This window comes from Ipomoea nil, unplaced genomic scaffold, assembly GCF_001879475.1.
Source record: "Ipomoea nil cultivar Tokyo-kokei standard unplaced genomic scaffold, Asagao_1.1 scaffold2805, whole genome shotgun sequence".
NCBI classification, from domain to species: Eukaryota; Viridiplantae; Streptophyta; class Magnoliopsida; order Solanales; family Convolvulaceae; genus Ipomoea; species Ipomoea nil.
Genome location: NW_017619233.1, coordinates 1,118,846 through 1,142,737, shown reverse-complemented (window position 1 = coordinate 1,142,737; position 23,892 = coordinate 1,118,846). Strand labels below are relative to the sequence as shown.

Here is a 23,892-nt window from a genome sequence, read left to right as displayed (position 1 = left end):
ACTTCAATTTGTTGTGTGATTTGAATACTCTCTTTGTCACAAAATCTCTCAAGTAGTTAATATGGTTGGCTTTATTAATTATATATTTTTTTTTAATTTTTTCATGGTATTAATAAAATACTTGATAAATAAATATATAGCATTATTTTGTATTATAACTTTGATATTTAATTAGAAAAATAGTGCACAAAAAAAGATAATAGACAATATAGTGAATATAATCAATTAATGGATTTGAATGTAAAAATTTTTACATTTGAGAAAAATAAAGACAATATAACTAATGAAAATATTTCTCTTAATTAATTTATTGATAATGAATAATTTTTTTTTTCACTGAATTAAGACATTGTAAGGACAATGTAGCGAATATAATCAATTAATAAATTTGAATATAAAGAATTTTTATATTGTAGAAAAATAAAGACAATATAACTAATACAATTATTTCTCTTATTTAATTTATTGATAATGAATAATTTTTTTTGAATAAAGGCATTGTGGCCACATAATTCTAAATTAAATAAATGCATATCTATAATTTTTTGTTGTAGCTACTAAATTATTATTTATATATAATTTAATAAGAGTAAAATAAAGTACTAATTATGCCAACTTTGATTGGGATGAGGTTCGAACCTAAGACCTTTTTTTTTTTTTTTTTTATTGAAATCAATGAGTAAGTTAACGGTGAACTAACGGCAATTCTTAAAATTTTAACGGAATTAGTAACGGTGTGTGGGTATTTTAGGAAATTTCAGTGTAAAATTTAAATCTTATCAATCTTTTAATCAATCTGAGCCATTCATTTGATTAAAATCTGTGACCGCCATTTTTTCTACCCATTATAGGCCTAACTCTCTTGGGCTCTTATTAGTATAGTAGATATATATATATATATATATATATATATATATATATATATATATATATATATATATATATATATATATATATATATATATATATATATATATATATATATATATATATATATATATATATATATATATATATATATATATATATATATATATATATATATATATATATATATATATATATATATATATATATAGGAGTTCACGTGCTGCACTGTTGTTAGGGTCCAGCGGTACGGTCAATTGCAGGCTATTAGATTAGATAAATCCAATGAATCACATTTATTAAGGCTTCTCCAATATTTTCGCGCACACTACGCGAACTGCAAGGCTAAAGTCGTCATTGGGCACCAAAATAGGGCAAATCATGTTGTGTGTTTGATGTTCGTTATTGGTGCATTATTAACCTTACTTTGGTGTATTTGTGGATTCGTGTTGGTGCCAAGTTCAGGTGTGGCCGTGCCTTCCCGTGCGGTCAATGCGGCCGCACTAATAGTTATACAAATATACACCATCCATGTTAGAAAATGCACACAAAAAAACATGCACAAATTAGATACGCATCACAAGAACGCACCATTAGGTATGAATAAAAGCACCACACAGTGTTCGGAAATACACCATTGGGGGTGGTGAGTTATATGGTGTATTTTTTGGGTGTGTGTATTTTTTTGGTGTATTTGTGCATTTCATTGTTGTGCTTTTCCTAACACTATTGGTGCCTTTTGTTAACACTGTTGGTGTATTCTGTCAAGCGACCGCTATAAATGGCCACTATAATTACCATAACACCCCTCACTTACCAAAACGCGCTTAAATCTTCAAATCTTCAGTAATCAGCCACTGCCGTTAGATTAAACTAATTCAACGACACAGATACGACCGCACCACCGCATATGAATGCTAATCAATATATATATATATATATATATATATATATATATATATATATATATATATATATACACACACACACACACACACACACACACACTAATAACAACTAGTAAAGTTAAACCTATAACGGGAACTAAAAATGTCCATCAAATTATTTGGTAAAATAAATGGTTCAGATTATTTTGATTATAGTTTTTTTTTTTATTACTTTACTTTCTACTATATCATTTACTCGGTTAGTGTAAACTTTAGTAGCGGAATATTTCGTTAACTATTTATTATTTTTAACTTATTGATTTTCATAAGAAAGGTCTTAGTTTCGAACTCCATCCTAATCAAAGTTTGTATAATTGTTGAACATATACTATGAATATGTTAGAGTTTATTAAAAAAATACAATATAAAAATTGACATTAACTTTGGTCAATTAATTAGCCAGACTATATACAGAGCATTCAACGTTAAACATCAAAGATTACAAATAAATAACTTTAAAATCATTTTTTGCATTTTTTTTAAACAAACCTATATTAAAGTTTTTTTTTTGTTATTAATATTATTTTGATTATTTCGAACAAGACTCGATATTTTAATTATGCTTTTGTATTTTTGCGAATGATTAAGGTCATTATGGTATTAATAATTTTTGTCTGTATTTCTATAATGGTATAACTATAAATTACTTTACAAATATTGTACTATTATTTTTCATCATGCAAAATTGTTGTAAGTGGGGGGACGAGATTTTTTAGATCAGAGAAACAAAGCATATATATAAATGGTATAATTATAAATGGTGTATTTAAAAGTAAGGAACTCGAGTTCAAGCAATAGTGTTTGATCACGACATTGGAATGTATGATATCAATCTTCATACCAACTCCTGATATACTATTTCAAATGCCATTGTAAAACATGCGCGACCTAACTATAAAGTTGTTGATAAGAAATACTACAGCTGGGCTTTAAACGGTAGGATCATTATCCAAACAATTGATAATGATGACACCCCACCAGCTCCAATTGAAAAAATTTACACATCATTCTCAGAATTTATCAATGCATGAAAACTTCTAAAAAAAAAATTATAAGTTAATTTTTACTATATCATTATAACAATGTCTATCGTAACCATATAGTTCAAATTATTTATTTTCATCTTCTATTGACAGCAATTGTAGCAATTGTTATTGACAAACTCCCAAAACAATTTGTCTTAACAATGAATAGAAAAAAAAATCAATTTCATTGTTGTTGATGAAAAATAAGTTCTCCACTCTATTACTCAGATTAAATTAAATAAATTAGTAGCTGCAATAAAAAATAATAAATATGCATTTCTTTAATTTAGAATTAAGTGTCTACAATGCCTTTATTCAAAAAAGAAAAAAAATGGGTGAAGTGCCAAATAGAACCATGAACCAATAGTGAAATGTCATGTCACACCCTAATCTTACATAAGTGATTATTCGATTCACAAACCAAAAAAAATTGTTCGCCTAGCCTTTTTTACAGGTAGTCTTCAAGTTAAAGGTAATAACTTGATGATGTGGAGGTGATTTGGCAGAGACTTGTTTTGTTTTGTAGATGTGGTAACCATTTCAGCAGTTTAATTGATTTTCCAGCCAATAGCCATTCATTTGACGATAGAAGAGGAAGGCCGGAGGAGAGGTCCAGCCGCGCCATTGCCCAGGTGATTTGGCAGAGACTTGTTTTGTTTTGTAGATGTGGTAACTATTTCAGAAGTTTAATTGACTTTCCAGCCAATAGCCATTCATTTGACGATAGAAGAGGAAGGCCAAAGGAGAGGTCCAGCCGCGCCACTACCCAGTTTCGCTACCGCCGACGCTGGTCAGCCGCCACCGCCGGAAGTTGCCAGCTTGCTCTGCTTCCAGCTGCTGCCGTCGACGAGGAGAATAACTATGGAGTCGTCGCCGGTACCCTAAGTAATAGTTGCTAGAAAGCAGTAAAATTTGATTTTCGGAAAGCTTTGACTTTTATCTCATAAAAAAAAACATGCAATAGCTTATAAAAGCAGCCAATCAAATAAAACTGAAAAACAAACACAAAAATCTCATTTCATGAAAAAAAAAATAACAAGGTCATTTAAGCTCACCAGCAAAAAGCAGCCCCATTCCGACTCGAAAAACCTAAAATCAAGCGGCAAATCACCGGGGAGATATACACGTGTATATATGAAGAACAGATAGACGACGTGAGTACACATAGAGAGGAAGATAGAGAGAGAGAAAGTGAGATGTTTAAAATAACAGAGAGAGTCAAGCCAGGAAGCGTTTTATGGTTTTCGCACGGGAGAGATAACACAGTTCGGGTTTAAGGATGGGGAAGGTGTAGAGGCGGTGCCTGATGGTGCTGAGGCAGCCTCGACGGTCGACGGCGAGGCGGAGGAGGGTGTCCGGAGCAGTCCGCGGCGTAGGTCTAGCAGAGGGAAGACAGAGTAGTACTGTAGTAGAACAACTAGGTTAGGGATTGAATTTTTTATTAATTAAAAAAATAACCCAAAACTTTCTAAAAACTTTAATTTGGGACAAATTAATAAAAACAAACTCCACGTCAGATAAATACCGGCGCCATGTCATCAAGAATACCGAGAAACCTACAAAAAGTTCTAGGCGGACAACTTTTTTTAGTTTGTGCACCGAATAATCACTTATGTAAGATTATGGTGCGGCATGACATTTCGCTATTGGTTCATGGTGCTATTTAACACTTCACCTAAAAAAAATCATTATCAAATATCAATAAATTAAATAAGAGAAATAATTTCATTAGTTATATTGTCTTTATTTTCTCCAATGTAAAGATTCTTACATTCAAATTCATTAAATGATTGTATTCATTAAATTGTCAATTGTCTTCTTATTATACTATTTATTAGTGTTATATATATATTTATTTAGAGTTAATACTCAAAATCGTCCTCGACTATAGTGGTTTTTCTCAATTTCGTCCCAAACGACTTTGGTGACCAATATCGTCCCAGACTTTTGTGTTTCGCTCAATTTAGTCCTCCATTTGTTATTCCGTTAAATTGGTGTTAAATAAAGGGACAATTCAATAAAGTCAATATTGATCTCTCTTTACTTTCAACTTGTGAAGTGCGAAATTCCTCTTTCTTGTACGAATTACACCCAGAATTACTCCCGGACCTGCAAATTAAATTTTATATTCGCAGTTTTAGGAGTAATTCTGGGAGTAATTCGTAAAAGAAAAAAGGATTTCGCACTTCACATGTCTATGAGTAAAGAGATGCCAATATTAAAATTACTGAATTGTCTATTTATTTAACACCAAATGGACAGAATAACAAATGAGGGACTAAATTGAGCAAAAACACAAAAGTCTGGGACTAAATTGAGCGAAACACAAAAGTCTGGGATGATATTAGGTCACCAAAGTCGTTTAGAACGAAATTGAGAAAAACCACTATAGTCGAGGACGATTTTGGGTATTAACTCTATTTATTTATTACCAAGTATTTCATTAATACCATGGATAAAAATAAAAAATAGTTTGAAACCAATCATATTAACTACTTGGGGAAGATTTGTTGACAAAGAGAGTATTCAAATAACCTATTAAATTGAAGCGAAAAAATAGATAAGGCTATACGTGCAAGAGAAAACCTCTATGCTATACAATTCAATAAGCCTTAGAAAGGCTCTTCTATAAATAGTGGTGCAAACCCTTCCCAAACCAATGTGGGACAAAAGCTTCCTTTTTCCCTTCATTTTTCCAACTCAAATAGGTCTACTTTGAAAATCAATATTTTATTCACCCTTTATCCGTTTTCAGCGTACAATATATCAATCTCTTCGTCTTACTATGAAGAATCTGAATCCACTTTGACCCGACCCAAATCGAAAGTGGACCCCACTAATAATTATACCACAAAATAGTTACTTATAATGCCATTTTAAGCTATTTTTTCCAACATATACTTCCTCCGTCCCATTTTATGTGTCTGGTTTGATTAACGAGCCTTGACTGAAGTTATTTTTAATCCAATTTTTTCATAATATTAAGTTTAATATTAATATACAAAATTTATATATTTAGAAACTACACTAAAAGTACTATTAGACACAAAAAAATCAAATTAAAAAGTACTAAAGAAAATAAACAAAGAAGGAAATAGTTGGTTTGACCCCTAAATAGTAAGTATGACACATAAAATGTGATAGAGGGAGTAGTAGTTATGAAAATGACTTCACTCATTTTAAAAATTTGTAATATTTATGAAAATGGCCCCGCTCATTTTTACTTGATTTCCCATCTATCAGATTTTGCAAATCAATCGTTTGTATTTGTCAACAAGTTCTCACCTGGAAAGTGGTTCTCATATAACACTGCTGGAAATTATGGAATTTCCGACAACCTGAAAGTGATCTTAAATCAAGTCGAAAGCAAAAAGTGGTCGAAAATAGCAACAAAAGTTTTTCCGAATACCAAAAGTGGTCGGAACAAGGCTTTTGACTTGATTTAAGATTACTTTCAGTTGGTCGGAAATTCTATAATTTCCAGCCGTGTAATTAGGATTCTATAACTTTGGTTAACTTTTTACTACTTTTATATCTAAACTATTAAGTTTGTTTTTTAAAATTAACAATTTAATTATTATATTTGAATATTTATATTATTTTATGTTTTAGTATAACTAATAAATTTTATTATGTATATGTAATTTAAATATTATTTAAAAAAAAATAATAAGATGATAAGCCGTCGGTATCCGTTAGTGGGTACTCAAACTCGGTAGGGTGGGGGTGGGGGTTGACAATACAAACACAAATACATTTATTGAAGTTGGTTCTATGCTTGAATTTAGAATGTGTTTGAAATTCAAACCAATTATCTTATATAGTGACAAATGTTTATTTTCTGATATATGAGAAAGGCGTGAAGTTGTAATGGTTGTCAATATGGCTTGTTGACTTCGAGAAATGCATAAACATTGGTATGGCTTTGCTCATGGGAGAATTCTTGCGATTTCGAAATTGTATGAAAGGTTGAAACGAAAGCTCAAAATTGAATGGGTTATTGTGGTACAACTCTGATCTTATTTACTAGTTTTTTACCAGAAAATGTCCAATGTTTTTTTTTTTTAATAAGTACTTTAAGGTATTGACGGATATATTGGGAATCGACCCGAACCGACCTGAGGGCGCGAAGCAAGAACGGGTCCCGGGGCGGCGCCACGTACCCGCCCCGACCGAGGCCTCGCCACGTGGTCCCCGCACGGGCCACGTAGGAGGCTGGGCCTGCCTCTCCAGGAGGCCGGGCCGACCTCCGCATGGGCCCGGCCTGAGCCCATGATGAGCTCGGCCTGGCCCCCGCAGCGCGGCCCGGTCGCGAGACCGGGCGCGGTCAACTCCAGATCCAACTAACCCCCCGTTTTAAGGGGAGGCGGTTGGGGGCTTGGCTTGTATAAAAGCCCCCCTCCTTGTCCTAACAAGGGGCGTGCTATCTACGATCTACTGTTCTTACATACTCTGTCTTGAAATACTATTGTAATAGCCAATTCTACGGCATTTAATACAATCTACGGTCTCACGGCCTTTGCTATAACGTTCGTACTACTTATTTATTATTCGTATCATTATTCGGGTTAGTTAAGTCGGACCCCCGGTTTAATTAATTTCATCATTGGTGCTCTTGTTGAGAGCTGTTGTACAAGCTTAAGCGCTCTCCCAACTATTGTTCATCCACAGCGATGGCACGATCGAGATCCAGCTCTCGTCATACCAATGGTTCCCGCGGCACCCAGCTCGTCGCGAACGGGAACGGCCCCAACGGGGCCCCCGCCCCCAGCATCCAACCGACCGCCTCCACCAGGTCGGGGGAGGATCTGAGGGCCCAGCTCACCAACCACCGTGGCAGTGGGGCACCGTCACCACCCCCTGTCGCCCCTGCACCAGCTCGCGCACTCATCCAGGAGGGGGTGGCGGTCTTTGAACAAGCCTCCACGGCGCTGGCGCGTGTCACGGCGGGCCTTCGGGCAGAGGAACAAGCCGACCTAGGCGCCACCCGAGGGGCGCCGGTGTCACCTCCACCTCCTCCCACCTAGGGGCGCAGCGGTCCAAGCACCCGGCCACCCCAGGCACCAATCACCCAGGGGGAGGTCAACTCGCCTCGACCATCGGAGAGGCGGGGAGGAGGGGACTCCCGCCGAGGCCGCCAGCGCGACGGCGATGGAAGGGCACCAACCCAAACCAGGCCCGCCCTGGAGAGGTTGGGCGATCACGTGTCGGCCCGGGACAGGCTGGGTCCGAGGCCAGCCAACGGTTCCCGCGGCACCCAGCTCGTCACGAACGGGAATGGTCCCAACGGGGCCCCCGCCCCCAGCATCCAACCGGCCGCCTCCACCAGGTCGGGGGAGGATCTGAGGGCCCAGCTCACCAACCACCGTGGCAGTGGGGCACCGTCACCACCCCCTGTCGCCCCTGCACCGGCTTGCGCACTCATCCAGGAGGGGGTGGCGGTCTTTGAACAAGCCTCCACGGCGCTGGCGCGTGTCGCGGCGGGCCTCCGGGCAGAGGAACAAGCCGACCTAGGCGCCACCCGAGGGGCGCCGGCGTCACCTCCACCTCCTCCCACCTAGGGGCGCAGCGGTCCAAGCACCCGGCCACCCCAGGCACCTATCACCCAGGGGGAGGTCAACTCGCCTCGACCATCGGAGAGGCGGGGAGGAGGGGACTCCCGCCGAGGCCGCCAGCGCGACGGCGAAGGAAGGGCACCAACCCAAACCAGGCCCGCCCTGGAGAGGTTGGGCGATCACGTGTCGGCCCGGGACAGGCTGGGTCCGAAGCCAGCAAACGGGCCACCGGCGGAGGAATCATGCTCTCGCCGGCCACTGCAACAAAAATCGGCCACTCGGAGATCGCCGAGCCATGGGCCACGCGCCCAGCCGCGACACGAGGCAGCTTCGCGTGAGTCCGCAGGGCGGGTCCCCCGATCCCACCCGCGACGTGAGCAGGCCTCCCGGGTCGAATGATCGGGTGAAACGAATGGTAGAGCTCCGAGCTCCCATCGGGTAGAGGTCGAGCAGCTGCGGAGGAGGATGGACGAGCTCCAGAAGAAGATCGATGAGAGGGACGGATCTCCAGAGCCCCAGGATATGTTGTCCTCCCCGTTCACAAACGCCGTCATGGAGGAGCCCTTATCTCGAGATTTTCGTTTTCCCATCATTAAAGCGTACTCGGGGACCACGGACCCGCGGGCACACCTGACCAGGTACAGGGCTGCCATGATGATCACCGAGGCAATAGACGCCATCCTATGTAGGGGGTTCTTCGCCACCCTGGACGTGCAAGCGCATGATTGGTTCGGATCCCTCCCGGCGGGGTCCATCTCCACCTTTGCGGACCTCACCCGGCAGTGCCTATCCAATTTCGCCACCAGCATACCGCGGAAGAAGCAAATTGCCGACCTGTGTGATTTGAAGCAGGGGAACTCGGAGTCACTGGCCGAGTACCTCAGCAAGTGGAAGAAAGAGGCCATGGGGGTTGCCGACTTTGATGGGAAGTCGGCCATGGTGATTTTCCGAAACAACTTGAGGTTAGGCGCTTTTCACCAGGACCTCATCAGGTACCCCCCATGACCTATACCGACCTGATGGACAAGGCAGCAAGGTACGCTGACGCCGAGGCTGCCGAGAAGAGGAAGAAGGAACAGGAGGAAGGAAGAGGTCGAAAAGACAAGGCGCCCCAGGAGGAGCGCAAGGCGCCGCGGCCACACCGACGTGAGTACGCTGAGGGGCCCAGGCTGAACCCCACACGCTATCTCACCCCGCTGACACAACCTGTGGGTACCATCTTGGCGCACGCGGAGGACCAGGGAATCGTGGTATTCCCGAAAGGAGGAGTGCATGAAGATATCGGCGAGGGGGGACCCCAACAAGTACTGCAGGTTCCAGCGGCAGAAGGGGCACGATACAGACGAAAGCATCCTCTTAAAGAGACAAATCGAGGAGCTCATCCAAATGGGTTACCTCGGCTAATTCATTAAGAGGCTCAGCCAGGCGCAGGGCCAGAAGCAAGGCAATGTATGAAGGAAGGGGGGTGGCCAGGCGCCATCCACCTCGGCTCCCCGTAAGAGGGACCACCACGACAACAGCTCCGAGGAGGAGGAGAAGACAACAGAGGACTCCCAGCCCCCGAGGAAACGTACCATCTACGTCATCTTCGGGGGGCCCGTGGGAGGGGACTCGCCAGCCGAGCGGAAGAGGTGGGCGAGAAGCTTGTACGTGGGGGAGGTCACACGAACACCCCACGAGAAAAAACCAAAGAGGGAGCCCATCACGTTCACCGACGCCGACCTACCTGACGGGCCCCTCCCCCACCGGGACGCCTTGGTGGTCAAGCTAGACATCAACAACGTGGTGGTGTACCGGGTGCTCGTGGACACGGGTAGCTCGGTCAACGTCATGTACCACGACACATTCACCCTACTGGGACTCTCAAGAAGGCAGCTGGAGCAGGTACGAACCCCCATATCCGGGTTCACGGGGGACTCAATCGAGACAGAGGGGTCGATCACTTTGAATGCGAAGATAGGCACCCCACCTCACACCAGGAGGTGGGAGGTCGAGTTCGTAGTCGTCAAAATCAACTGCGCCCACAACATCATTCTCGGCCGACCCGCCCTAGAGGACCTCAGGTGCGTGATTTCCATGGAGCACCTGTGCCTCAAATTCCTGACACCGACCGGGGTCGGGGTCGCCCGAGGGGACCAAAAGGTGAGCCGTAGTTGCTACTTGAAGGCGTGCCGCCAAATTGGTCAAAAGGACCGCCAGGTCCACACCAGGACGGCCACGTAAGAGGAGGATCTTGGCATTGCTATTCTAGGAGGAGGACCATTCCCCTCCCCAATAATGTCTTGGTGAACGACAATAAGCGGAATAAAGTTTCATGTCACGAAACACGTTGTGAGTAGGACCCTTGTTACGAAGTTGGTTCTCCAATATATATATATATATATATATATATATATATATATATATATATATATATATATATATATATATATATATATATATATATAAAATTATGAAACAAAGGGGGAACGAGTGCTCACTCATGACTTCTCCCCGCGGACCCTAAGGGGGCACGAGGTCCGACCTCGCGTACCAACCCCTACGGAGGACGCACCCTAAGGGGGCACGAGGGCCGACCTCGCGTACCAACCCTGACGGAAGAGCCCGGTGGCACAGTCCGAAAGGACTTGGCCCAAGCGGCTAACGCGCACCCTTAGGAGGCACGAGGTCTAACCTCGCGTACCAACCCCGACGGAGGAGCCCAGTGGCTTGGTCCGACAGGACTGGGCCCAAGCGGTTAGGCGCACCCTAAGGGGGCACGAGGTCCGACCTCGCGTACCAACCCCGACGGAAGAGCCCGGTGGCGTAGTCCGGAAGGACTTAGCTCGAGCGGCTGAGGTACCCTAAGGGGGCACGAAGCCGGACATCGCGTACCAACCCCGACGGAGGAGCCCGTGTTCCTAGGCTTGAACGAGCCAGGACGGAGCGGCTATCGCACCCTAAGGGTGCACGAGGCCGGACCTCGCGTACCAACCCCGACGGAGGAGCCCGAGCGCTTAGGCTCGAAAAAAAAAACCAGGGGCGGTTTGGAGGACCTCGGCCATAGGCCGAGGTCGAGGTCGGCCCGACCTCGGCGTGGCAGGTCGGCACGCGAGGTCGGCCGACCCTGGGGTCGGCACGGCCTCGGCGGGCGAGGTCGGTGCGACCTCGGCATCGGAGGTCGGCGCGACCTCAGCGCCGGAGGATGGTGCGACCCCGGTAGAGGGGGACGACCGTCGCCGAGGCCGACCCCGGCGTGGCTTGAGCCCGGGAGGTCGGCCGGGGGGCCACGAAGGCGCGGCCTGCAGGCCACCCCGTGGCAGCGTCACGGTGACGCCACCGCGCCGGCGCCGTGATGGAGTGACATGGCAGAGATGCGGAGGTGCGTATGCGTCCTAGCAGATGAAGGAGTCATGTTCTGGATGGAGTTCTCATCATTATCACAAGAAGTGCATTTTCAAGGTTGGGACGCGGACATCTCGGGGTCGGCATTCTGGGGGGTTGACTGGAGCATCTACTCTCCTTCACTGACGATTACTCGCAGCTCGGAGAGTGGGGGACTGATGACGGATATATTGGGAATCGACCCGAACTGACCCGAGGGCGCGAAGCAAGAACGGGTCCCGGGGTGGCGCCACGTACCCGCCCCGGCCGAGGCCTCGCCACGTGGCCCCCGCACGGGCCACGTAGGAGGCCGGGCCGACCTCCGCATGGGCCCGGCCTGGGCCCATTATGAGCTCGGCCTGGCCCCCGTAGCGCGGCCCGGTTGCGAGACCGGGCGCGGTCAACTCCAGATCCAACTAACCCCCCGTTTTAGGGGGAGGCGGTTGGGGGCTTGGCTTGTATAAAAGCCCCCCTCCTTGTCCTAACAAGGGGCGTGCTATCTACGATCTACTGTTCTTACATACTCTGTCTTGAAATACTATTGTAATAGCCAATTCGACGGCATATAATACAATCTACGGTTTCACGGCCTTTGCTATAACGTTCGTACTACTTATTTATTATTCGTATCATTATTCGGGTTAGTTAAGTCGGACCCCCGGTTTAATTAATTCCATAAGGTATATCAACGCAAGATTATATTGGAATTGTTTATGCATAGATAATTGAATGTTGAATTTGCGTATTTAAATATGTAATTCTAAGTTTACAAATGCAAGATAATATAGTCAAGATTGATTATAATTGTCAATAAAATAATTGTATAGGTATGGTTGAAACCAAATACGGGACATAAGGGATAGCAAATAAAAATTAGCGAATAAAATATTAAATATATACTAATATTGAAGAGCTAACCGTTGATTGCCAAACAAGGACATTGCGAGATAGTTTCCTACTTCAATTTGTTGTGTGATTTGAATACTCTTTTGTAAATAAATCCCCCAAGTAGTTAATATGATTGACTTAATTTTTTTAAAACAATTATTATTATTATTATTATTATTATTATTATTATTATTATTATTATTGTAAATTTATATTGTTTAACAAAAATAGGGCATGGAGAACACGGAAAAGCTCTCGACACATCGGCCGCCCGCCGAGCAAGATTTACTAGAACGAAGTAACAAAAAACCAAAACGAGGCAATGCCGATCCGCCGATCCAGGCCATGGATGCGACGGATGAGAGGATGAGGACTGAGGACATCGAGTTCGTTCATGAGACACCGCTAGAGGAGATGATGGAGGAACCCATAGAGGAACCAACGTCGCATGCAAGGGGGGGTGACCTAGGGACGCTGCCGGTGATGCCTGCCTCGTCGCAATCAGTGTAACCCCCACGGCGAACCTATGCGAAAAGTGTAACGGGTCAGGCGGCTCTCGTTTCATCTATGCAGGCTGACAAGGGGAATGTGGAAGAAGATCACGAGGAGGAGGAGGATGATGAAGATGACGATCCTCTCTGTCCAACCATCCGGCTTACGAAGGCAGAGAAAGAGATGATACGCGCACCATGGCGGACATCGCTTATCATCAAGGTAATGGGACGAAGAGTGGGGTACGCATACTTGCGAAGACGCCTCGTCTCCATGTGGAAGCCGAAAGGAAGTTTCGATCTGATAGCCATCGACAACGAATTCTTCCTCGTGAGATTTGGGTCGGTGGATGACATGGAATTCGCAAAATATGAGGGCCCTTGGATGATATTGGATCACTACCTGACTGTAAGGGAATGGGAGCCAGATTTTGATCCCTTTGCGGCATCAACGGAGAAAGTCCTGGTATGGGTAAGAATTCCTTGTCTGCCAGTCGAATATTATAACTTTGTTTTTCTCAGGAAGCTGGAGAACAAGGTGGGCAGGGTGGTGCGCGTCGACCAGGCAACCAACCTAGTGTCCAGATGAATGTTCGCCAGGATCTGTGTTGAAATTGATCTGAAGAAGCCGCTGATATCTAAATTTACCTACAAAGGCAGGGTGCGCCATGTGGCGTATGAGGGTCTGCATCTGGTGTGTTTCGCTTGTGGGCTCTATGGTCACTCACCAGATGCATGCCCAAAGGCACGTACATCCGCGACGGAACCTGCGGCCATGCAGGAGGGCGAACCGGCCATTAAGGAGCATCAACCGACGAACAACCAACCGGCGAAGATAGGCTCTGCCCCCTTTGGCACATGGATGATAGCACCTGGGCGGAAGCGTGGTATGGGAGCAAAGCCACCTGAGCGAACACAACGAACTGAAGGAGGTCGAGGGGGAGTGCAGGCTGGTAGGCAAGGGCCGCGCATCCAAGCGTCTAGATTCGCCATGCTGCCATCGGAGGAGGGGGATGAGGCGATTGATGCAGGCACGGTCGATGGAATTTCGGATGTCCCAGGTGAGAAGTCTGATGAAATGCATGTACATGGCTTAACCTCAGACGAGCAGTTAGGGTCGGGCATACGGCAGATGACGCAGCAGGCCACAGAGGGAAGACAGAGACGACCCAATGTCATAGCCTCGGAGAAACAAATTTTAAATGAGCCAGAGGTGGAGGTTAGAACAACAGCCAGTGCAGGGGCGACCACAACAAAGAATCGTAGAGGCGGAGAGATGGGATCCAGGCGAGCGGCGGAAGAGGATGAACACGTGCTGATCCGGGGCAAACAAGGGGGCCTAGTGATTGACTCAACACGGGTGATCACAACCGAAGGGGTGGCGGATGTGCCGTCACCCGTTTGGCAATCTATAAAAGAACACCATGGCGACCCCCCTGACAGCTTTGATGACGAAGGGGATGTCGTTATGGACCTTGAAGAGGCCTCGAGACGCGGCGTGCATGGCAAGGAACCAAGTCACGATTGAGTTTTCTTTTTTTTCTCTTTGGTGTTTCGTTTATGCTCTTTGTTTGTCGTTTTTATTACGCTCGAGTGTTGCCATTTTCTTTTTGTTTGGTTTTCCCATGATCAGCTTAATTTGGAATTGCCAGGGCGCTGGAGGGAGGGACTTCCTTCGCACCCTTAAAAATATGATCCGCTCTCACAAGCCTCAGCTGCTTGGTCTCGTGGAACCCAAGGTGTCAGGCGAGCAGGCTAACGCGATCTGCAAGAAGCTAGGCTACTCTAACTGGGTTAGAGTAGAGGCTGTCGGGTTCAGTGGAGGGATTTGGGTCCTGTGGAACAAACCTCTGGAGATTGAAATCAAATTCACTCACCCCCAATTTAGTGTTTTGCAGGTGGAGGAGAACGGGGAAGAGCCATGGGGACTCGCCGTGGTATACGGGAGTCCAGTCCACCACCTGCGAAAACGCCTTTGGAGTGAACTCACTGCCAACAAGCGGGAGCTCACACAAGATTGGATAGCGGCGGGGGACTTCAATACTGTTACATGTGAGGAGGAAACCATGAATTACGCGTCTTATTCCACAAACAAGAGTGCGGACTTTGTCAATTGGATTCATGACGAAGGACTCGTGGATTTGGGGTTTAGCGGACCTAGACTAACATGGATGCGAGGCACGGAGGACACGGATGCAAAGGGGGCTCGTTTGGATAGGGCCTTGGGTAGTGTGGGGTGGCGCCAACGTTTCCCATATGCGGCCGTTCGCCACCTTCCAAGAGTCTCGTCAGACCATGCTCCCGTTCTCCTCCAGACGCAGGTGTCTCACGGGTACCAGGGCAATTTGTTCTTCAAATTTCAAGCAGCTTGGTTGACTAACGAAACTTTCAATGCGGCGGTTAGCCGGGTTTGGGACCCGGAGAACGGGATACAGGATAACATTCAAAAGGCTCAAGAGGCTCTCACGATTTGGAAGAAAGAGGATTTTGGCAGTGTGGAAGGGCGAAAGAAGAGATTGTTAGCACGCCTAGAAGGAATCCAAAAACGTCTGGCGATATCTTTCCACAGGGGCCTATGGATGTTGGATACCAAACTACGAAAGGTGATGGAATCTATTCTTTACCAAGAGGAGTTACAGTGGAACCAGCGATCCAGGGAAGATTGGATTGTGTCGGGCGACAGAAACACGAAATTTTATCACGCGGCGACCATGGTCAAGAAAGCGCGCAACAAAATCAGATCGCTGCAGGCAGATGATGGACGCTGGATAGAGGACACGAATTTGCTTGGGATGCACGTTCGGGATTATTACTCCAATCTCTTTAAAGCTGAAAATGAGAACCTCATTGCACCTAGTATGGGTGGATAATTCCCTAATATTGAGCATGCGAGTTGGCGTTTCTTTAACGGGGAAGTGACAATGGATGAAGTACGCAAAGCCGTGTTTGACATGAGCCCTATGAAGGCGCCTGGCCTGGACGGTTTCCACGCGGCCTTCTACCAGCACTCGTGGCCGATTGTGGGGGAAAGTGTTTATAAGATGGTGACGAGCGCTATCAGGACGGGTCAGCTACCGGAGGGAATAAATGATACTCTTTTGGTCCTAATCTCGAAGGTTTTGGCCCCCAAAACTGTAAAGCAGTTTAGGCCTATAAGCCTATGCAATGTCTTATATAAAATTGTTACAAAAACCATTACTAACAGGCTTAAATATATTTTGCCAAAAGTTGTTGGTCCGTTCCAAAGTTCTTTCGTGCCACGGCGGTAGATTTTGGACAATGTAATCAGATACCAGGAGGTGATGCATTCGATGCGTACAAAGAAAGGGAAGAAAGGGATTATGACTATTAAACTAGATTTTGAAAAAGCCTACGATCGCCTATCCTGGAGCTTTATTAATGCAACTCTTCTGGAGGCAGGTTTCAATGAAATATGGACGCGGTTCATTATGCATTGTATCTCAACCGCTGATATGAAGATTGTTTGGAATGGAGCGCGGTTGGAGAGTATCAAGCCGGAGAGGGGGATCCGCCAAGGGGATGCAATGTCGCCCGCCCTCTTCGTATTGTGCATGGAACGACTTAGTCAAGCAATTTCAACAGAAGTGGCAAAGGGCACTTGGAAAGGCGTAAGGCTAGCAGCAACGGGACCGATCATCTCCCACCTTTGCTTTGTGGACGACATGGTCTTATTTTCAGAAGCCTCAGTGGAGCAGGTGGCGGTCATAAAGCGCTGTCTGGACGAGTTCTGCAAAATGTCAGGGCAAAAAATAAGCTTAAGTAAATCTCAAATCTGCTTCTCGAAGAACACAAGACCAGAAGTGGCCGACGCAATTACGGCTGAGCTCAGCGTGCCGAGAACAACGAACCTCGGGCGGTATCTAGGGGTACAATCTTTGCATGGAAGAGTCATGAAAGCTACCTTCACAGGCCTGATCGAGAGATTGGTAGGACGACTGGAGGGGTGGAAGAGCAAGACGCTGAGCTTCGCCGGGAGAGTTGCACTGGCGAAAACGGTCCTCAGCGCTATTCCCACGTATACCATGCAAATAATGCTGATACCAAAAGGAATTTGCCAGAAAATGGAAGCCCTAATTGGACGGTTCATTTGGGGTGGAGATACAGCAACAAGGAGAGTCAGTTTAGTGCATTGAGATATAGTTACAGCGAGCAAGCAAGCAGGAGGCTTGGGAATCCGGAAAATCCAGGACGTGAATACGACCTTCATGGCAAAGCTGGGATGGAGGATGAAAAAGGAGCGAGACAGCCTCTGGGTGCAGGTGCTGGAGGCGAAATATCCCACTGCAGAAGCAAGCAGGCGGTCCTCAAATGTGTGGCGTGGCATCCAGAGCACGGCACCAGTCCTGGAAAATTGCTTGTCAAGAGAAGTTAGAAATAGCAAAGAAATTCAGTTCTGGATGGATAATTGGGTCCAAGGACAGAGGTTGTATGAGCATATGAAGAAACCTTTGAGTCTCCCAGAGCTGTATGCACCGGTGATCGACTACTGGGAAAAAGGGAAAGGATGGAAGTGGGATTTGATTAATGGGGTCCTAAACGACGACTGGAAAGCGAAGATTCACGCAATAGCTGTTCTCGACGAATCAAGTGAGGCTGATGATTGGGGGTGGAATGGCAATCAGACTGGAGTGTTTTATGTTCGTTCTGTTTATGATTCCATTAATCCGAGAAACTTTCAACCAGTGGATAAGGACTGGGAAATTATATGGTCTCTAAGGCTCCCAAACAGAATAAACCACTTCCTGTGGCTTGTCAAACACGGGCGCCTTATGACAAATGTTGAGAGATTTAGAAGAGGTTTTACGTCTAATAAGATGTGTGCTATTTGTGCAGGTAAACCTGAAACTTTGGACCATATCTTCAGAGGATGCGCAGACGTAGGAGGCTTCTGGGAAAGACTCAAGCCGCGCAGCGTGGCACAACACGCTAGTACGAGAAATTGGGAGGAATGGCTGGCGTTAACATGCGAGCGGAGCATGGCCTGCACACGGAGGAAGATTGGCCAATTACTTTTGGCGTGAGCCTCTGGTGGTGCTGGCGTTGGAGAAATGAAAGGGTTTTTTGGGGTACGCGACCAGCTCTTGAGCAACGTTTGGCATGGGTGGTCGCCCAACGAAACGAGATCAAAGAAGCCTTCAAACGACGATGGACACCGGAAGCGGCCACCACTACGAGGGCAGGCACCGCGCCGACATGGATGAAGCCGGGTGAGGGGTGGATGAAGCTGAACGTGGATGGATGTGCAAAGGATGCAGGATCCAGGGCGGGGTCCTCCGGGACCATCACGGAGCTTGGATACAGGGGTTTACGTACAATATAGGTGCTTGCTCGGCGGGCCTTGCTGAACGCTGGGCGGTGCTTATGGGTTGAGGATGGCAACGAAATGGGGTGTGAACAAGCTGGTATTGGAAAACGACTCCCTGAACACGATTATGAGTCTCGCCGAAAATAGCCACGGGCTCGAGGAGGGATGCAATATCCTGCGGCTATGTGCGATTGAATGCCGGAATTTTCAAGAGTTGGAGTTTAACTATGCCGCCCGCGAGCAGAACCAAGTAGCGGACCGTCTAGCAGCTGCAGCTCTCATGCACGGCATGGGCGTGGAAGACCTGGGAGGCATGCCTCAGCTTGTGGAAGACGTCATGTAGGAGGATATGGTCGGAGCCAGACATGGCCGAGGATATCAACAGCAAAGAACAGGCGGTAGATCTGCCTAAGTTAGCCTCCACGGGTTTAACCCTCCATACGCTCCAAAAAAAAATATTGTTGTTGTTGTTGTTGTTGTTGTTGTTGTTGTTGTTGTACCCTTAGATCATTTAAATGTTAATCTAAACGGCTAATTTTTTCAAATATCTTTTTACCAACCGTGGATATAATTCGTTGGTCAAAATCCGCTAATATAATTCGCTACGCTAACCGCTAACTGCTGATTGTGAAACAAGGACATTGCAAGCTAGTTAGGATTAGTTAGAGTTTCATTCAAAATATACTCTCTAATCCTATTGTTGTGTTAATCTATCTGAGGAGACTTCTCTAATCGTTTGAATACTCATTTTGTCAACAAATCCCTCAAGTAGTTAATATGATTGACTTTATTAATTATATATTTTTTTAATTTTTTCATGGTATTAATAAAATACTTGGTAAATAATATATATAACATTATTTTGTATTATAACTTTGATATTTAATTAAAAAATAGTGCAAAAAAAAAAAAGATAATAGACAATGTAGTGAATATAATCAATTGATGAATTTGAATGTAAAGAACTTTTACATTTGAGAAAAGTAAAGACAATATAACTAATAAAATTATTCCTCTTAATTAATTTATTGATAATGAATAATTTTTTTTAATAAAGACATTGTAGGGACAATGTAGCGAATATAATCAATTGATGAATTTGAATGTAAAGAATTTTTATATTGGAGAAAAATAAAGATAATATATTTAATGAAGTTATTTTTCTTATTTAATTTATTGATAATGAATAATTTTTTTTGAATAAAGACATTATAGACACATAATTCTAAATTAAAGAAATGCATATGTATTATTTTTTATTGTAGCTACTAAATTATTATTTAATTTAATAAGAGTAAAATAGAGTATTAATTATGTCAACTTTAATTGGGATGGGGTTCGAACCTAAAACCTTTCTTATTGAATCAATGAGTAAGTTAACGGTGAACTAACAGAAATTAACGAAAAAGATAATAAAAGTTAACGGATAATCATATTCATTAAGGATAAATTAGGAAATCTTAAGGAAAAATTAAAATCTGATCAATCTGAACCATTCATTTGATTAAAAAATTTGACCGCCATTTTTTCTACCCATTATAGGCCTAACTCTCTTGGGCTCTTATTAGTATACTAGTTTTTTACGCGCAATGCGCGATTGGGATAATGCCCAATGCTTTTTTGTTAAATACTATCCCAATGCTTTTTTGTTAAATAAGTACTTTAAAGTATATTAAGCCAGGATTATAAGTATATTAAGGCAGGATTATATTGAAATTGTTCATGCATAGATAATTGAAGGTTGAATTTGCGTATTTAAATAGGTAATTCTTCTCCCAAAGGTTGAGTCCCCAACCCCAAGGGCCCCCCACACTCCGACCCGACAGAGCATTGTGGGAAGTTGTAAATCACGGTGACTCAATGGTTCAGCATCTGCCCACTTTGGACATAATTCCGCACTGCCGCCGCCGAGGTTCAAACCTTGGTCTCTTCTCCCAAATACTACCCACTAAACCATTGAGCTAAGCCCGTGCGAGTTAAATAGGTAATTCTAAGTTTACAAATGCAAGATAATATAGTCAAGATTAATTATAATTGTCAAAAAAATAATTGTATAGGTATAGTTGAAACCAAATACGGGACATAAGGGAGAACAAATAAAAATTAGGGCATAAAATATTAAATATATACTAATATTGTTTGAGGAGATTCCGACATTAGGATTTGTGGTTAAGTTCTATTAAGACTTTAATTTAATATTAGAATTAGATTAATGGTGTAGTTATAATTCTATATTAGACTTTAATATTAGAATTAGACTAACGGTGAATTAACGAAAAAGTTAAATGGATAATCATATAATTAAGGATAAATTAGAAAATCTTAAAAGAAAAAAATTAAAACCTGAACAATATGAACCATTCATTTGATTTAATAATTTGGCGGTCATTTTTTCTACCCAATGTTAATAATTAAATAAATTCGCTGGTCAAATCCGCTAACGCTAACCGCTAACTGCTGATTGTCAAACAAAGACATTGCGAGGTAGTTCTCACTTCAATTTGTTGTGTGATTTGAATACTCTCTTTGTCACAAAATCTCTCAAGTAGTTAATATGGTTGGCTTTATTAATTATATTTTTTTAATTTTTTCATGGTATTAATAAAATACTTGGTAAATAAATATATAGCATTATTTTGTATTATAACTTTGATATTTAATTAGAAAAATAGTGCACAAAAAAGATAATAGATAATGTAGTGAATATAATCAATTGATGAATTTATTTTCAAAAAAAAAAATTGATGAATTTGAATGTAAAAATTTTTACATTTGAGAAAAATAAAGACAATATGACTAATGAAAATATTTCTTTTAACTAATTTATTGATAATTAATAATTTTTTTTCACTGAATAAAAACATTGTAAGGACAATGTAGCGAATATAATCAATTAATAAATTGAATATAAAGAATTTTTATATTGAAGAAAAATAAAGACAATATAACTAATAAAATTATTTCTCTTATTTAATTTATTGATAATGAATAAATTTTTTTTTTTTTGAATAAAGGCATTGTGGACACATAATTCTAAATTAAAGAAATGCATATATATTATTTTTTGTTGTAACTACTAAATTATTATTTATATAATTTAATAAGAGTAAAATAGAGTACTAATTATGACAACTTTGATTGGGATGAGGTTCGAACCTAAGACTTTTTTTTATTGAAATCAATGAGTAAGTTAACGGTGAACTAACGGCAATTCTTAAAATTTTAACGGAATTAGTTACGGTGTGTGGGTATTTTAGGAAATTTTAGTGTAAAATTTAAATCTGATCAATCTTTTAATCAATCTGAGCCATTCATTTGATTAAAATCTGTGACCGCCATTTTTTCTACCCATTATAGGCCTAACTCTCTTGGGCTCTTATTAGTATAGTAGATATATATATATATATATATATATATATATATATATATATATATATATATATATATATATATATATATATATATATATATTAGATTTCTTTGACTTAATTTCATTTTTGATCCTAGATTTATAGGTGATAATTTACTTTTAATCATTTTTTATTAGAATATTTTCATTTGGTTCTAGTATTACTGTGGTATTATCATTTTTAGTCCTCTGTTAATAAAATTGTTGAAATATCGTTAAATATAAAGACATTTTGATTTTATTTTTTTTTTAGTTTATTACCGAAATGGTCCCTCGACTATTGCGAAATTATTAATTTGGTCCTTGTCAATTTTTCGTGCCTAATTAAGTCCTCCACTTTGAAAATGTTAACAAATTTGGTCCTCCATTTATTTTGCTGTTGCACATCCGTTAACTCGGGACCAAGTTGGTAATTTTGCTATAATCAAGAGATCATTTCGGTCATCATATGCACCATTTTTTTCGAAAGTTAATTACTAAAATGGTCCATTGACTATAGCAAAATTATCAATTTGGTCCGAGTTAATGGATGTCTAATGACAAAACAAACGGAGGACCAAAATGGTTAACATTTTCAAAGTGGAGGACTTAATTGGCCACGAAAAGTTGTCGATGACCAAATTGGTAATTTTGTAATAGTCGAGGGACTATTTCGGTAATAAACTTTTTTTTTTTTTACAAAGTAAGTTGACCCGCTATATTTTTTATGTTTATTTTTTTTTTTTAAATAATTGAAGACCAAAATACCATTGTATTTAATGATATTTAAGTTGTTTTGTTGATAAAAGACCAAAAATGGTCATGCCACAGTAATATTATGATTAAAAGTAGATGTCCTAATAAAAAAGACTTAAAGTGAACTGTTACCTATAAATCGAGTACAAAAAAATAGAGTAAACTCTTATTTATTTATTATAAAAATGGCATTATGATTGTGTAAAAGGGGGGGGGGGGGGGGGGGGGGGGGAGCAATCGTTATGCCATGGAACCGTGTTCACCATCCATGGTGAACATGGTCCCAACGGTAACGGTTCACCGTTATCTTCTTTTTTTTTTTTCTTTTTTTTTAATTGCACGACTTTTCTTCTTCATTTTCACATTTCACGATTTTATTTCCTCTTCGCGCAAGTTTCCTCAACATTCATAAATTATGAATGTGCAGACATGGATTTATGAATGTGCAGTTATGAAATTATGAATTTTCTTTTATGAAATTATGAATTTTCTGTTATGAAATTGTGAATTTTCTATTATGAGATTATGAATTTTCTGGTATGCGATTATGAATTTTCTGTTATGAGATTATGAATTTACAGAAAATTCATAATTACATAACTATAAATTCATAATCTCATAATAGAAAATTCATAATTTAATAAATATTTTTCTTTTATGCGATTATGAATTTTCTGTTATGAGATTATGAATTTACAGTACATTCATAATCTCATAACAGAAAATTCATAATCTGAACAAACGCGCGTCGTTAACAGCAAATTAACTAAAAAAGTTTTTTTTCATAAAAACGACACCGTTTGGACCCATGTTCACCATTCATGGTGAACACGTTTCCAGGGTATAATTTGCGGAGGGCGATAGGGTACGCAAATTATAATGTGGACTCGTGTCCACAATGCATTGTGGACACGAGTCCAAAACGACGTCGTTTTCAGAGAAAACGCAGCATTCCAGTTTTAAAAAAAAAAATTGATTTTGTTTCGCCGCTAATGGCGTTATTCGTTTGTGGTATTATGAATGTACAGTTATAGAATTATGAATGTACAATTATGGAATTATGAATGTACAATAATGGAATTATGAATGTAAGTTATAGAATTTTGAACACAGAGCTCTGACATTATGAACTTACAATTATGAACATATAGTGATAAAATTATGAACATAGAGGTTCGAAAATTATGAATGTACAGTTATGGAATTATGAATGTACAGTTAGGGAATTATGAATGTACAGTTATAGAATTATGAATGTACAGATTTGGAATTATGAATGTACAGTT

At 42.0% G+C, this 23,892-nt stretch overlaps 1 long non-coding RNA gene across 1 annotated transcript; it reads left to right on the top strand.

The window, feature by feature from the left end:
• Nucleotides 1-1,242: 1,242 nt before the first annotated feature.
• LOC109158247 lies at nucleotides 1,243-22,372 on the top strand. The gene is made up of 3 exons (XR_002050338.1): nucleotides 1,243-1,253; nucleotides 9,481-9,486; nucleotides 22,125-22,372. It is a non-coding gene; the product is annotated as an uncharacterized LOC109158247 (long non-coding RNA).
• The last annotated feature ends 1,520 nt before the right edge of the window (nucleotides 22,373-23,892 follow it).